The sequence below is a fragment of the Trichosurus vulpecula genome, chromosome 1 (genome assembly GCF_011100635.1).
Source record: "Trichosurus vulpecula isolate mTriVul1 chromosome 1, mTriVul1.pri, whole genome shotgun sequence".
Taxonomy (NCBI): domain Eukaryota; kingdom Metazoa; phylum Chordata; class Mammalia; order Diprotodontia; family Phalangeridae; genus Trichosurus; species Trichosurus vulpecula.
Genome location: NC_050573.1, coordinates 122,040,221 through 122,053,238, shown reverse-complemented (window position 1 = coordinate 122,053,238; position 13,018 = coordinate 122,040,221). Strand labels below are relative to the sequence as shown.

Here is a 13,018-nt window from a genome sequence, read left to right as displayed (position 1 = left end):
CATGGTATTCAGATATATAAAGATATACCACTAAAGGTAATTGAGAGCAAAAAAAAACGCAATTAAACTTTATTTAGACAAATTTTTCTTTTGGGAGATGACAAAGGCAGCCATTCCGCTTTCTCTGACTCCGGGCCATCAGCAAACAAGTCTTCCTAGGTCCTGACTGACAGCAGGGATACAGTGGCAGCCACACAAGACGTGGTCCTGCTTTGTATATAAATAAGGCTATTTTCTGTTTTCAAAAGAGGGCCGCCAACATAGCATTGCCTTTCCAATTTTCTTGTTTGAGTTGTGTCGGGTGGGTCTTTTTGTATTCTGTCACTCACTATGAGTTCCAGAAGCCCTCCCTAGCTGTTTCCAGTGCAAGACCTTCATCCCTAAAGCCTGTGTCTGTCTGTGGGTATGCCTTTTCTTCCTGCAAAGGGAAAGTTAATCTTTAAAGTGGTTCTGCCCCACTGGTCCCAGAATCCAAAGGGAGAGCCTCCAATGGGGCAATTAAATAGAAGGTCTATATATTAGAATAAGGATCCAAAAAGACCTCAAAAGATGGACAAGTCAACAAGGAGAAATTTAGTAAGGATAGATATAAGGTTCTGCACTTAATGTTAAAAACACTAGCATTAAATTCTATTTCCTATCCATTGGGTAAAAAGGCCAGAATGAAAACGATCCATAAAAAACCCAGCATAGCCAAAGAGGAATCCTTCAAAATGATATTATATAGTAGTGATCAAAAGCAAGGTGATAATTATTCAAAACTAGGTTTCATTTTAAGATTTAGTTTCTTCACACAGAGAGTGTAATCGACAACTGAGTATTTTCCTTTGGGGAGTTAAATATTCAGTTGACTGAATTTTCATTAAAAAAAAATCAAGTTGTGATAGAATCCCCAGGGGGAGATGTACTTCAATTATAAATATCTTATGCTTCATTTTACATTCTTCTTTCTAAAGCTTTCATAGTCTATGCCTGGGTCTTGCTGAGGGTAACACTTATGGTTTACATTTCTATATCTATAGATTTAGTCACTGCCAATCCCTAGTGCTTCTTTTTTTCTTTCTCTTAGTTCTTTGCCGAATTGTGTGGCTGTAATTGCATTTTCTTCCATGTGTTAATTTTGAGAGATCAATGCCAAAGGTCCAGAAAAAGCAGAAGACCGAAGGCTGACAAAGACCCAAAGATGCTTGGAGACTGTCTTGCCGCTTTGGACTGTTCTCTCAGGGCTATCATGTAGAAATGGTGTGCCAAAGGAGAATAAAACAACCTGTCTGAATACATTTTTGTAGTTTTCACTTTTGCCAGATTAATTATATATGCTATGTAAGGTCCCAAAGCTGGAGGGAAGGATTGGGTTACTCTGAGTACAGAATTCTTTAGCTTGGAAGAGTGAGGGTCTCTCCAAGGTTACTAATGATTACTACTACTACTACTACCACTACTACTACTACTACCACTACTACTATTACTACTTCTTATTCTTCTTCTGATGGCTAATTCCTCCTTTATTTTTTGTACTATCTTTTAAATTTTATTTTTAATTTATGGAATAAAAGCAAGCTTATCATCAAATCCAATGAACTTTTTTTTCCTGTCTTCATCCACGTTCACCTCTATGCATTAGTTTACATCACTCACTATATCCTTAGTAAACTTGGCATTAAGCAAAGGAATGAAACAACTGGGTCTAGCCTGAAACAATTTGTCGTTTGGGGGATCAGAGTAGGCACACATAATGATTTCGTCATAAAAACTCAAGTATTATTTCCAGGTATTATTATCCCCATTTTAGAGGTGGGCAAATCGAGGCACAGAGAAGTAAAATAATTTTCACACAGTTATAGGTAAGAAAACGTAGCTGGATCTTGAACAGGGTTGCTCTGACTTCAAGACTAGTGCATTCTACTAGGCCAGGATATCAAAGACAATGCCAATTGCTTGGGGGTGGAAGACATGGAAGTCTCCCTCGCCAAGTAGTCCCAGACTCAACTAACTATAAACAGCACAAAAGAGTTGGGAGTGAATCAGGGTACCAACTGAACTCAGCCCAACAATTCAATATTTATTAAGTACACCCCATATTCCAAGGTAGTATGCTGGGTGCTAGTGACTTGAAGTCCAACATATGTAGAGTCCTCACCCTCAAGGTTTTTTTTAATCATAATGGAGATGAGAGGGATACACTATGAGCAAAGATAAGTCATACAAGATAATCTGAGGAAGTAGATCGCACAAAGAATTGTGATAAGGAAAGGAAGTAGCACCTGAGTTTAGCCTTGAAGGGAAATAAGGATTCTAAGGAGTGGAAGTGAAGAAGGAATGCATTCCAGGCATGGGAAACATGCTAGGCAAAGCCAGATGGAAGGCCAAATCCTGGGCATGGCGAGTAGATCAGTTTGGTTGGAATACAGAGTGTGGGAAGGGGAGAAGTGTGAAGTAAGCCTGCAAAGGCAGGAGACAGACTGTGAAGGACACTAAAGAGGTTGCTGAAGAGTTTCTATGCTATCCCTTAAAGGTAACAGGATGCCAATGATGACCTTTGATCAGAGGAGTGCCATAGTTAGATCTGTGCCTCAGGAAAACTCCTTTGGCAGTTGTGGGAAGAGAGGAAGTTGAAAACAAGGAGACCAATTAGGAGGCTACTGAAATAGTCTGGGTGAGAAGTTCCAAGGGCAATGAACTGGGGCTGGGGGGGGTGGCTATTTTTGCAGAGAGAATGGGACAGAAGCAAAAGATGTTGTAGTGGTAATAGTGATGGGATTTTTCAGTTGATTGTGCGGTATAAGAGAGAGGGAAGAAACAAGATGGTGCCAAGATTTCAGGTCCGGGTGGAGAGAAGTTGGTGGTGCCAATACCAGAGATAGAAAAGTCAGGAGAGTGGACGAGTTTAGCGGAAAGATGGTGAGCTGCATTTTTCATAAGAATGAGTAAAAAGGCATTTACTAAGTGTTTACTAAATATTAAACATTGTCCTTGGTGCCAAGAATAGAAATAAAACCAGATATTCCCTGCCTATGTTGTAATGGGGGTGACAACACAGAGAATACTTGAGTTTTAGGTGCTGATGGGTAGAGATGACCAAGAGGGAGTTGATGATATAGGAAACACTTAGGAATCAACTGGAAGGAGATGACAATAGAATGTGTAGGGGAATACAAGAGATCATTAAGGGAAAGGATATAGAGGGAAAAGAGGTGAAGGACAGACAAAGTCTTGAGAACACCTGTGGCTAGGGGATGGGTAGAATCTTTCTACTGAATCAGCAAAGGACTGGTGGTCAAGTAAGAAAAAAAACTGGGGAGAACAGTAATAGAAGGTAAGGGAGGACAGACTATCTAGTGGATGTGTGTAGTTGATATTGTAAAAACATGCAAGAGGTTAATGAGAATGAGGATCAACAGAACACACAGTCTAGAAAGGGAGGGGATGAGGCCCAGCACGACTTCTTCAAGAATAGGTCATGTCGGACTAACTTCCTTTTCTTTTTAGATAGAGTAACTAACCTATTAGATCTAAGGAATGCTATAGATGGAGGTTGTCTAGATTTAACAAAATATCTGATGAAATATCTCATCTTATTCATGTGAAAAAAATAGAGACATTGGATGGATGATTCTACAACTAGATAGTGTGCAAATGGTTAAATGGTTGTTCTCCAAGAGTAGTTTTAGTTGGGTCATTCAAGTGTGTCTGACTCTTTGTGACCCAATGGACCATACTGGCTATAGGGTTTTCTTGGTAAAGATACTGGAATGGTTTGTCATTTCCTTCTCCAATGGATTAAGGCAAATGGAGATTAAGAGACTTGCCCAAGGTCACACAACTAGTAAGTGTCTGAGGCCTTTTTTAAATTTAGGTCTTCCTGATTCCAGGCCCAGTGTTCTATTCATTGAACCATCTATCTGCCCCTCCAAGAGCAGTCATTAATGGTCCAATGTCAAGTTGGAAGGAAGTTTCCACATCTGAAAAAAAAGTTGAGGTTTTTATTGGACTGGAAGATCAATATACTCCCCCATAGTGCCCAAGTATTTTGAGGGCTGTCATGTGGAAAAGGGATTAAACTTATTCATTTTGGTGTCAGAGGCTGGTTTGGAGGGAACAAGCGGGAAAACGGGTCTAAGCAGCAAAGCAAATTTAGGCTTGATGTTGGGAAAGAAATCCTAGCATTTAGATTTATCCCAAAGTAGAACAGTGAAGGCAGTAGGTTCTCCTTTATTGGGGTATCTCTAAGCAGAGGCTGAAAAAAAAACTTGTCTATGTTGTAAGACAGATTTTTTTGGAGGGGTCCTAGTTGGATCAGATGGCCACTGAGTTATTTTACAACTCTGAAATTCTGTGATTCTGTGCAACAATTGGATTGAGTGGTCCCTTGAATGGTGGAGTCAGAAGCCAGACTGCAAAGGCTTGAGATTCATAGGTGGTGAGGAAGTGGTAGCATAGAGCACAGATGTGTCCTTTTAAGAGTAAAGACTTCTCTGGTCTCCACAGGCATAGTGATTGCTTCCCTCTCAAATCTCTTATACTTATTTGTGTATTTTTATGTTTCTTTCCTATATTTTAAATCCCTTAAGGTCAGAAATTATGTTTTCTAAGATATTTGCATACTCAGCACCTAACACAATATGTTACAACTAGAGAATGCATAATAAGTTTACTGTTATAAAACTTAATCATCAAAACAGATTATAAACTTGAAGGCAGAGACTGAGTCCTGTGCTACTATAATCCATTAGATCCCTTCTCCTTTCTTCTTTCTCCTCTCTGCTCACTTCCTCTCTTCTCTTCGTTCCTCTCCTCTCATCTCTCTTCTTTTCTCCTCTCCTTTCCTTTCCTCTTTTCTCCCTTCTTCTCATCTCTTTTCCTTTCCTTACCTTTCCTCTTCTCTTCTCTTTTCTTTTCCTCTCATCTTCTTTTCTCCTTTCCTCTTATCTCTCTTCTCCTCTCCTTTCCCTCATGTTCTCATCTCCTCTCCCTTCCTCTCCTCTCTTCTCTTTTCCTTCCACAGGCAGGCTATAGCTAGATTGTGAAGGACTTTAAATGCTAACCACAGGAGTTTGTGCTTCCTATTAGAAGCAACAGAAAATCACTGGAGCTTTTGGAGCAAGGGAATTACATGGTCAGATCTCTCCCCAGTTCCTCCCCTCCCCATATCAATTTGACAGCTGTGCAGATGTTAGAAACGCCACGGGAGGGAAGGGGAGAGAATGGAAAATAAGTTAGGGAGAGCAATTAGTAAGCTTTTGCAATAATCCAGGTAAGATTTGAGGAAGGCTTGAACTAGCTTGATGGCCATGTGAGGGGAGAGGAGACAGATGTAAAAAGTATCATGGAGGGAGAATGAACAAGATGGCAATTGACGTGATATGGGAGATGAGGCAGAAAAAAAATTCAAGGAGGAATCCAAGGTTGAGAATCTGGGTGACTACAATGATGGTGGTGGGAAGTCAGGAGAAGAGGTGGATTGAGGGGAAAAGATAACAAGTTTGGTTTTGTGGAGTTTGAGATGATAATGGGACATTCAGTTGGAAATGTCTTAAAACCATGGTAGCTGATGACATTACTATGAAAGAGGTTTTGGAAAGAAGAGAGTAGAGATAGAAGATAACAGCCTGAGGGGAGGGAGGGTTAAGTGAAGATTTTTTTTCAGGATGAGGGAGACCTTGACTCCAATCTCCTCTTTCTCCAGTTATCCTACACACCCCTGATAGATCAATTTTCTCAAAAAAGCCTATGGCTATAGAACGTTTTCCTGCTTTACAAACTTCTACTGATCTTTATCTACCATAGGTTAAAGTGTAACCTCTGAAAGCAAAAGGCTCCAATACTGCTTAAACTGTCTGTGGAAAATTTAGGGAGGATTTATAAGAAACCAAAGCCTAAAGAAAAAGAGTGAGAATTGAATACAGCGGCTCACTACTTAAATCTTAGCCTTGTTTGTGAATGACCTATGGCTAAAACGTATCTAATCTGATAGACTTTTCTGCGAGAAAAATCTAGAAATCGTCAAATGTTTTTAAACGTAATGTAAAACTTGAAAAACAATTAATTCTGAGTTGAATGCACATGTCGTTTCCGTCCAAAGTGAATTTTTCTAGTGGAGTTACAAGCTCTAAATACTGAGATCTTTGATGCAAAAGGCCGACAGGACCCTAGAGACACGGTCACAAATGGCAGAGATGTAAGAGTCCATCTTCAGAATCACCTTTATCAGGACTTTGGCTTCCCTGTTAGAAAGTAGAAAGTTACAGAGATTATGATTCTTGTCAGGAAAGGGACAGTGACCTATGTTTCAAAGGAGTAAGTGATCTTAAATACCATCTCCTGTGTCATCCTCTGTCTTGCCATCCTAAGCGACTTCAGCACCCTAATTAATAACACACATCGAAGGTGTTTCCATTTCCTCTACACTCAACTCTTGCTCCGCTTTCTCCCTCATGACTCCCTGCCTTTCAGCATCACAAACAAGTCTTGTGAGTCTGTCTGCTTCCTACGCAGTTGCACCTCATGAAGGAGCCATTTATAAACATGTGTACATTTCCTTGCAGTGCCATTTATCATATTTTCTGTAAAACTACTCAAGACAAGATGCTTACTCAGTATAGCTTGTATTTGGCTTTTCTCCCTCTCCCCTAGCTTTCTATGGGCTTCAGATATTTTATTGATGCCGTTTTTCAAGTGTCACTGTTATTTCTGGATTGGGCAGCCCACACTCCCCCTCTGCCCCATACCTTACCTGCTCCAGCCAGAACTGAACCCTCCTTTGTAACAACAACACAAAAAGCTAAAACGACAACAACAATCAGCGACTACTATTACAATGTATGGAACAGTCTGTCCCCTGGTTCTCTGCCAAGAGGTGCGAAGTCCTGGTTCATTATCAGTTCTCAAGAACCAAGACTGGTTATTAAAGTTATTCAGATTAGCATTTTATTCATTTAAGTAGTAATCATTGTGTACATGGTGTTCCTGGTTCTGCTCATTTCCATCTGCATCACTTTTCCATGGCCTCTCTTCATGGCTTTGCTCTACCCCATCATAGCTTCCTTTCTCAGATTTATTTCTAAATTTCTTTCTATAGCTTCCCCTCCTCCTTCAGTGTCTCTCACCTCTTCTTCTTATGTTAAGTGAATATGGATCATAAATTTTGTTTCTTCCTTCTGGTTTACCTCATCACTTTCCAAATATCTTTCCTGCCATGGCTCACCATGGCTCTCTTGCTCCTAATATTAACTATATAGTTTGTAGTCTTTGTCCCTGATAGTTTCAATGTCTTGACACCCACATGGACTTTAAATGAAACAAATGAACTTACTGAATTATCTTCAAAGTAGTAGCTAGGTTGAATAATTGAATATAACGGAGGCTCCGTGCTTAAGGGAAAAATACAAAATATTTAAAGGCAAAAACAAACCAACCAAGCCAAAGACTAGAAGGCCTGGAAGCTAAGAAAAAATATATACAAAATTCTGCAAAGGATCACACAGTGGCCTTATGTTTATGAGAGCCACCACGGTATAGTATTAAAAGTGCTAGCTTAGAAGGTCAACAGATCTGGATTCTAGTTCTGTCTTAGATATTTAAGTAGCTTTATGACCTTGATTGGGTACTCAATTTATTTGAGTCGTTTTCTTCATCTTTAAAATGGAGAGCACCAACTGCCCTACAAACCTCAAAGGGTTTTAAGAATCAAAGGAGAAAGAACTTTACAGATTTAGAAAACTATAAAAATATAAATCAATAACCATTTCAATCAATACACATTTATTAAGCACCTATTATTTGCCAGGAGCTATGCTATTGCTATCCTTGAGACTTATGGGGGACACACACACACACACACACACATACACACAGCAATCCCCCAAATTACAAAACCATCATGTTTAGAAGGTTGTTGCTCTCACCCTAAGGCATGTGATGATAACCCAATGGTGCCTTTACTCACAGTGGGAATAGTGACCATAATTTCTATTGATATAGTGGAGGGAGCAATGGAAATAGTGGATCTGGGTTCAAATCCCAGTCTTGCCATTTTTGGTGTGACCTTAAGACAAGTCATATAACCTCTTGGGGGACACAGTTCTTTCACATGTAAATGAGGGGACTGGACTAGACAATCAATAATTGAGGTCCTTTCAAGTTCTAAATCTACAAACCTATGAAATCTTCAGTACTCTGATTCATGGGCTTATTGAGAGCAGGTCATGTTCTACTTTCCTCATTTCCTTTTTTTTTTAATATATGAGCCACTCAAATGGCAGATTATGTGTGGGCCATAGACACAGCATACTTGTATTTTAGCATTTGATAAAGTCTCTCAGGCTATAGATTGGAATAGTTAGGGGGATTTGGGCAGACTAATTAGACCTAAAGAATGATAGTTAATGGAGGTATGCCAACTTGCCTCGGCCATTAGTGAAGTTCCCTGTCATTGAAGGAAGGGTCTTGGCAAACACTAGTCAGCGCTGTCATACACAAGATTCACATTTTGTTATAGGTTGGACCAGATGGTCTCTAAGGTCCTTTACAACTTTATAATTCTGTGATTCAACTTAACAATTTCCTATAGAAATAATGCTAGCAGATGGCAGTGAAGTTTCCCAGGCTACCCATAAAAGCTTATTTAACCCCCAAATGCACCTTGGTTTTAGTATACATTAAAAGTATTATTCAATGATTTCTAGGCATCCGTCATTTGCCATACATTACACAATCACCTTATTATCCAGGGCTGCAACTTCAGGGTCATCCTTGATTCCTTGTTCTCACGTACCTTGTGTGTGAAATCAGTTGCCAAAACTTGTTTCTGCATTGAGAACATCTCTCTGATGTATCCCCTTCCCGCCACTCACAGTCATCACCTCTTCTCTTGGATTACTTAACAGCCTTCTGATAGGTCTTCCTGTTTCATGTGCCTTCCCACTCGAATCCATCCTAGACTAAGTTGTCAAGGTGACTTCCTTTTTTCTTTTTACACACACACACACACACTCACACACACACACAGACACACACACACACAAAGGTATTTGTTTAAGAGAAGGTACCTCTCTGTGTATATCATCTATATCTATAATTTTATAAGGTACTTTTCTATGCTAATCATTTTTCAGGTATACTGAACTTGGAACTAAAAGAAGGTAGAATTCCCAAAAGGAGGGAATGAAGGTTGTACAGATAACTTAGAAGACAGGTGCATTTTAAATTGGGAATTTTTACTTGAACCAAAGATTACTCCCAAAGAATGTCCAACTCTCAGCAGATAGGTTTCAAGGAGCTCACAACACTACAGAGAATATATAGCTTTTTGGCAATCTCAGTCTCAACAGAGATCAGAGTGGAGCCTTGGTTCCCACTGACAGCGAGTCTAACCCGACACTAGAATTTCAGTGCATAAAAAATGGTCTCAGGACCTCTGACATTCACCAATGGGGAAAAAAGCATCTTGGAGCATGCATTATTTCCACCTTTTATGAATCCAAAATCCTTAAAGCACAAAAGGATCCTTAGGTTCCAAAGGAACTGCTCCTAATTCCTGTACTATGCAGAGGAGACCAGAGGCTACAGACCTCAACTCTCCCTTTCTTGGCACTCTGAAGAATAGCCCTGTCAGGAAAATACACATATGATTAAACTGCGTCCCTCCAAGCTCCCCAATCAACTCCCCAAGACCATTTACTAAGTCATAAAGAAGCAGTGATTTGTATCGATGAAGACAGTGCCCAAATCAGGGATTCTTGGCTAGGTGAATGGTCAAGTGCTCGAGTAATAAAGGAAGTCATTAACCCTGGCCAATTAATGAGCGACCTATCAAAACAAAGAAGACACAGAACCCAAGCGGTAATACAGAAATCTTTTCTGCTTAATGATTTTTGAATCTATAAATATGTAATGCTAGATTCTGAAAAGGTTTTACATTTACATGATTGACTATCCCCTGCACACTTGTGAAGTCACAATGTGTAGCTTCATCGGAGCGTAGATTTAGAGATGGAAGAGACCTTTGAGGCCATCGGCTCGAACTCCCTGAGAAAACTAAGGCCCAGAAAGGTTAAGTGCTTTTCCCCAGGGTCACACATCCAGTAAGTGTCTGAAGCAGGATTTGAATTCTCATCCTTCTGACTCCAAGTTACACATTCTCTCCACTTTCACCAAGCAGATCAAGTCAAAGCTGGAAGAACTGTTCTGTTTCATTCCTGAAATTCTGTCCAGTTTGTTGCAAAATCTAGGGTTAGAGTTGTTTGCCAGGCCAAGTCTAAACTAGCAATGACCTAGAGGTTTGGGGAGCAGGAATCCAGAATTTAAGGACCTAGGGGGAGCCCAGTCCATTCTTTCTCTTTGGGGGAGGAGATGGGGAAGGGTTGGAAAGATAACACATTATTTGGCAGGTCTCCACCCCCAGACAAAATCTGAACACAACCAGCTATGGAAAATACATTCCATTCCATGCCATTCGACTTCTTGCCTGTTGCTCCACTGTTGGTCCTCAGCTTTCTTTTTAGAGCGCCCCATACCGTTTGGAAATGAAAAGCTTGACTTTGAACTTGCCTAGTAGGCAGTTAATATACCCAGTACAAGGCACTTTGTGTGGGCAAAGAGGGAGTTTTTTCTAGCTGTAAACACAGACACAACTTTATAATCTAGACAAGCGAGCTCTTTGTAGATAACTGAGGTGCTGCCGCCATTGTCTGGACCCTTCTTCCTGGCTGGTGGAAAAAACAAATGCTTTTAATTTAGGAGGAAAAAAAAACGAATATGTTTTATATGCCTGAGTGTCAGTTCATTCCCAATCTATGATCTTAAAAGACAACTGAGGAGGCACAGGGAACGGGTGGCATCTTTGTTCCTAGACTCTGAGGCCCTTTCTTTATCTGTGACATGAAAGATTAGCATATTCTACCGACCACTTTGGTGGCCTAGATCTTTGAAATTTTTATCTTTTGCTCCACACACCTCAGGGACCCTTTTCTTCTCCCTGGCAACTTCACTTGTTCACTTGGAGGGTTGTCAGTCTACAGAAAGGTGCTATTTTATCTGCCCCATAATCAACAGAAATATTCAAATGAATCTGAGATCTCCATGAGGTGGACAGTCCCTTCAGAGACCTAGGTGCGAGCCTTCTGTAGCTGCCCATAGGGAACAACACTTGTCCATCTCTTGTCAGGAGGTCCCCACAAGGGGTCCATACAACGTGCTGAGAGCCTTACTTGGTTTTTCTTGACATCTTAGGATTGTTGTGTTTGACCTTCGTTCTCGAAGAGGACCATGACATCAGGGAGACATGACTTGCAGTTGACTTTGATTTGCGTGAGGGAGGGCTGTGCAAGGTCACCAGCCTCACTTTCTCCTCCAGAGCCACCCATCTTAGGATACCAATAGAGCACAAAGGTCAAGTAAACTTGTGAAGTTGCCAGGGAGAAGAGCCGTGATTAGATGGATCCTGAGATCTGGTCAAACACTGAAATTTGGTGAAGTTTGGGTCCAAGGCCGTGCAGTGAATCACCCTTAGAAGCCAGGTCTCTCTACTACATCATTGCACCTTAATCACTTAATGGATAAGTATTTATTAAGCAGTTATGATGTCCAGGCACTCAGTCGGATGCTAGAAATGCAAATACAAAAGCCAAACAGACCCTGCCCTTTACCCTCATCTTTAAAAAATGGCAATAACACTCGTACTACCTATCTCATGTATGAGTAAAGACATTTATAAACCTTAAGATGTGATAAAAATGTGGATTAAAAATATTACTAAGTTTAGTCATTTTCTGTTGAAGGTACCACTAACATTCCAGGCACTCAGGTTCACAAGTTTTGCCTACACGGTATCACTTACCAACCCTACAAATACTATCTTAATTCAGTCAGAAAGTATTGGCTGAGCCCTTAACTATGTTCCATGCTAAGCAATGGGGATACAAAGAAAAAGGAAACAAAACCAAAATCTCTCCCCTCAAAGATCTCACATTTGAATGGAAAAGACAAGGAGCATATAAATTGTTACATACAGAGAAACACAGAGTAGGCAGAAGGTAGTCTTAGAAGAGAAGGGACAGAAGATTGGAAAAGGCCTCCTGCAGAAGATGGCATTTGAGGTGATTGTCTCTTCCTTGGACTACAGTGATACAATAGCCTCCTAAATGATCTTCAGTTTCTCCTTTCTCTAATCTATTATCCTCACAGAGGCCAAATTAATATTCTCTAAGTACAAGACTAAAATTGTCATTCTCCTCTTCAAATTCCCTATTATCAAATATAAATGCCTTTATTTAGTATTTTAAAACCTTTGGTTGTGAATCCAAACTCTACTGAGTATCCCTCCCCTGATTTGCTATATGTTCCAGCTAAACTGAGTTACTTATTTGCTTTTCTCCATATACAACAGTCCACCCCACCCAAACCAACTCTGTGGCCTTTGTACACAGTCTCTCTCCCCCCTTCCTCCCCATGCCAGGAATGCCCTCTTCCATCTAGGAATCCTGGACTGTCTTCAGGGCTCAGCTCAGGAACAACAGAAAGTCACCTTCAGGTAGACTTTCCAGATGTTCATGCTTCTTTCTCCCTCCCCTCGGGGGTCCCAAACCAAAATATCAAACAACAACAACAAACCTTTGTATTTTCTATTTTCTATTTATTTATCTTCCTTAGTACACATTTATTTCCCTGACACCCTTGAATGCAAATGTTGTTTTTGTTCTTGCCTTTGGATCCCAGGGGTCCTGAATTCCACAACCACATAGAGTACCCACTTACTACGTGCTAGGCACCATGCTAGGTGCGGGGAATACAATAACAAACTAGAGAACATTCCCTGCCCTCAAGAACCTTACAATCTATTGAATGAGTTTAAAAAATGCTTTTTACATACCCAGAAAGAAAGGCATGTGTTAACTTGGACTATGCAGTTACCAAGGTAAAAACTCCCAATAAGATTGTCCCTGAGGCTTTCACTGGTTAAGTCAAATGCACTTTTGGGGAAGAAGTTTGCTGAAATATGATCATCTTATTATATTTACTT

The 13,018-nt window shown here is 40.3% G+C and overlaps 1 protein-coding gene across 1 annotated transcript in view; it reads right to left on the bottom strand.

Annotated features, from left to right (window-relative positions):
* Window positions 1–13,018, bottom strand: part of SAMD12 (sterile alpha motif domain containing 12) — a 530,415-nt gene that overhangs the window by 85,375 nt on the left and 432,022 nt on the right. The gene's annotated exons all lie outside the window — the stretch shown is intronic.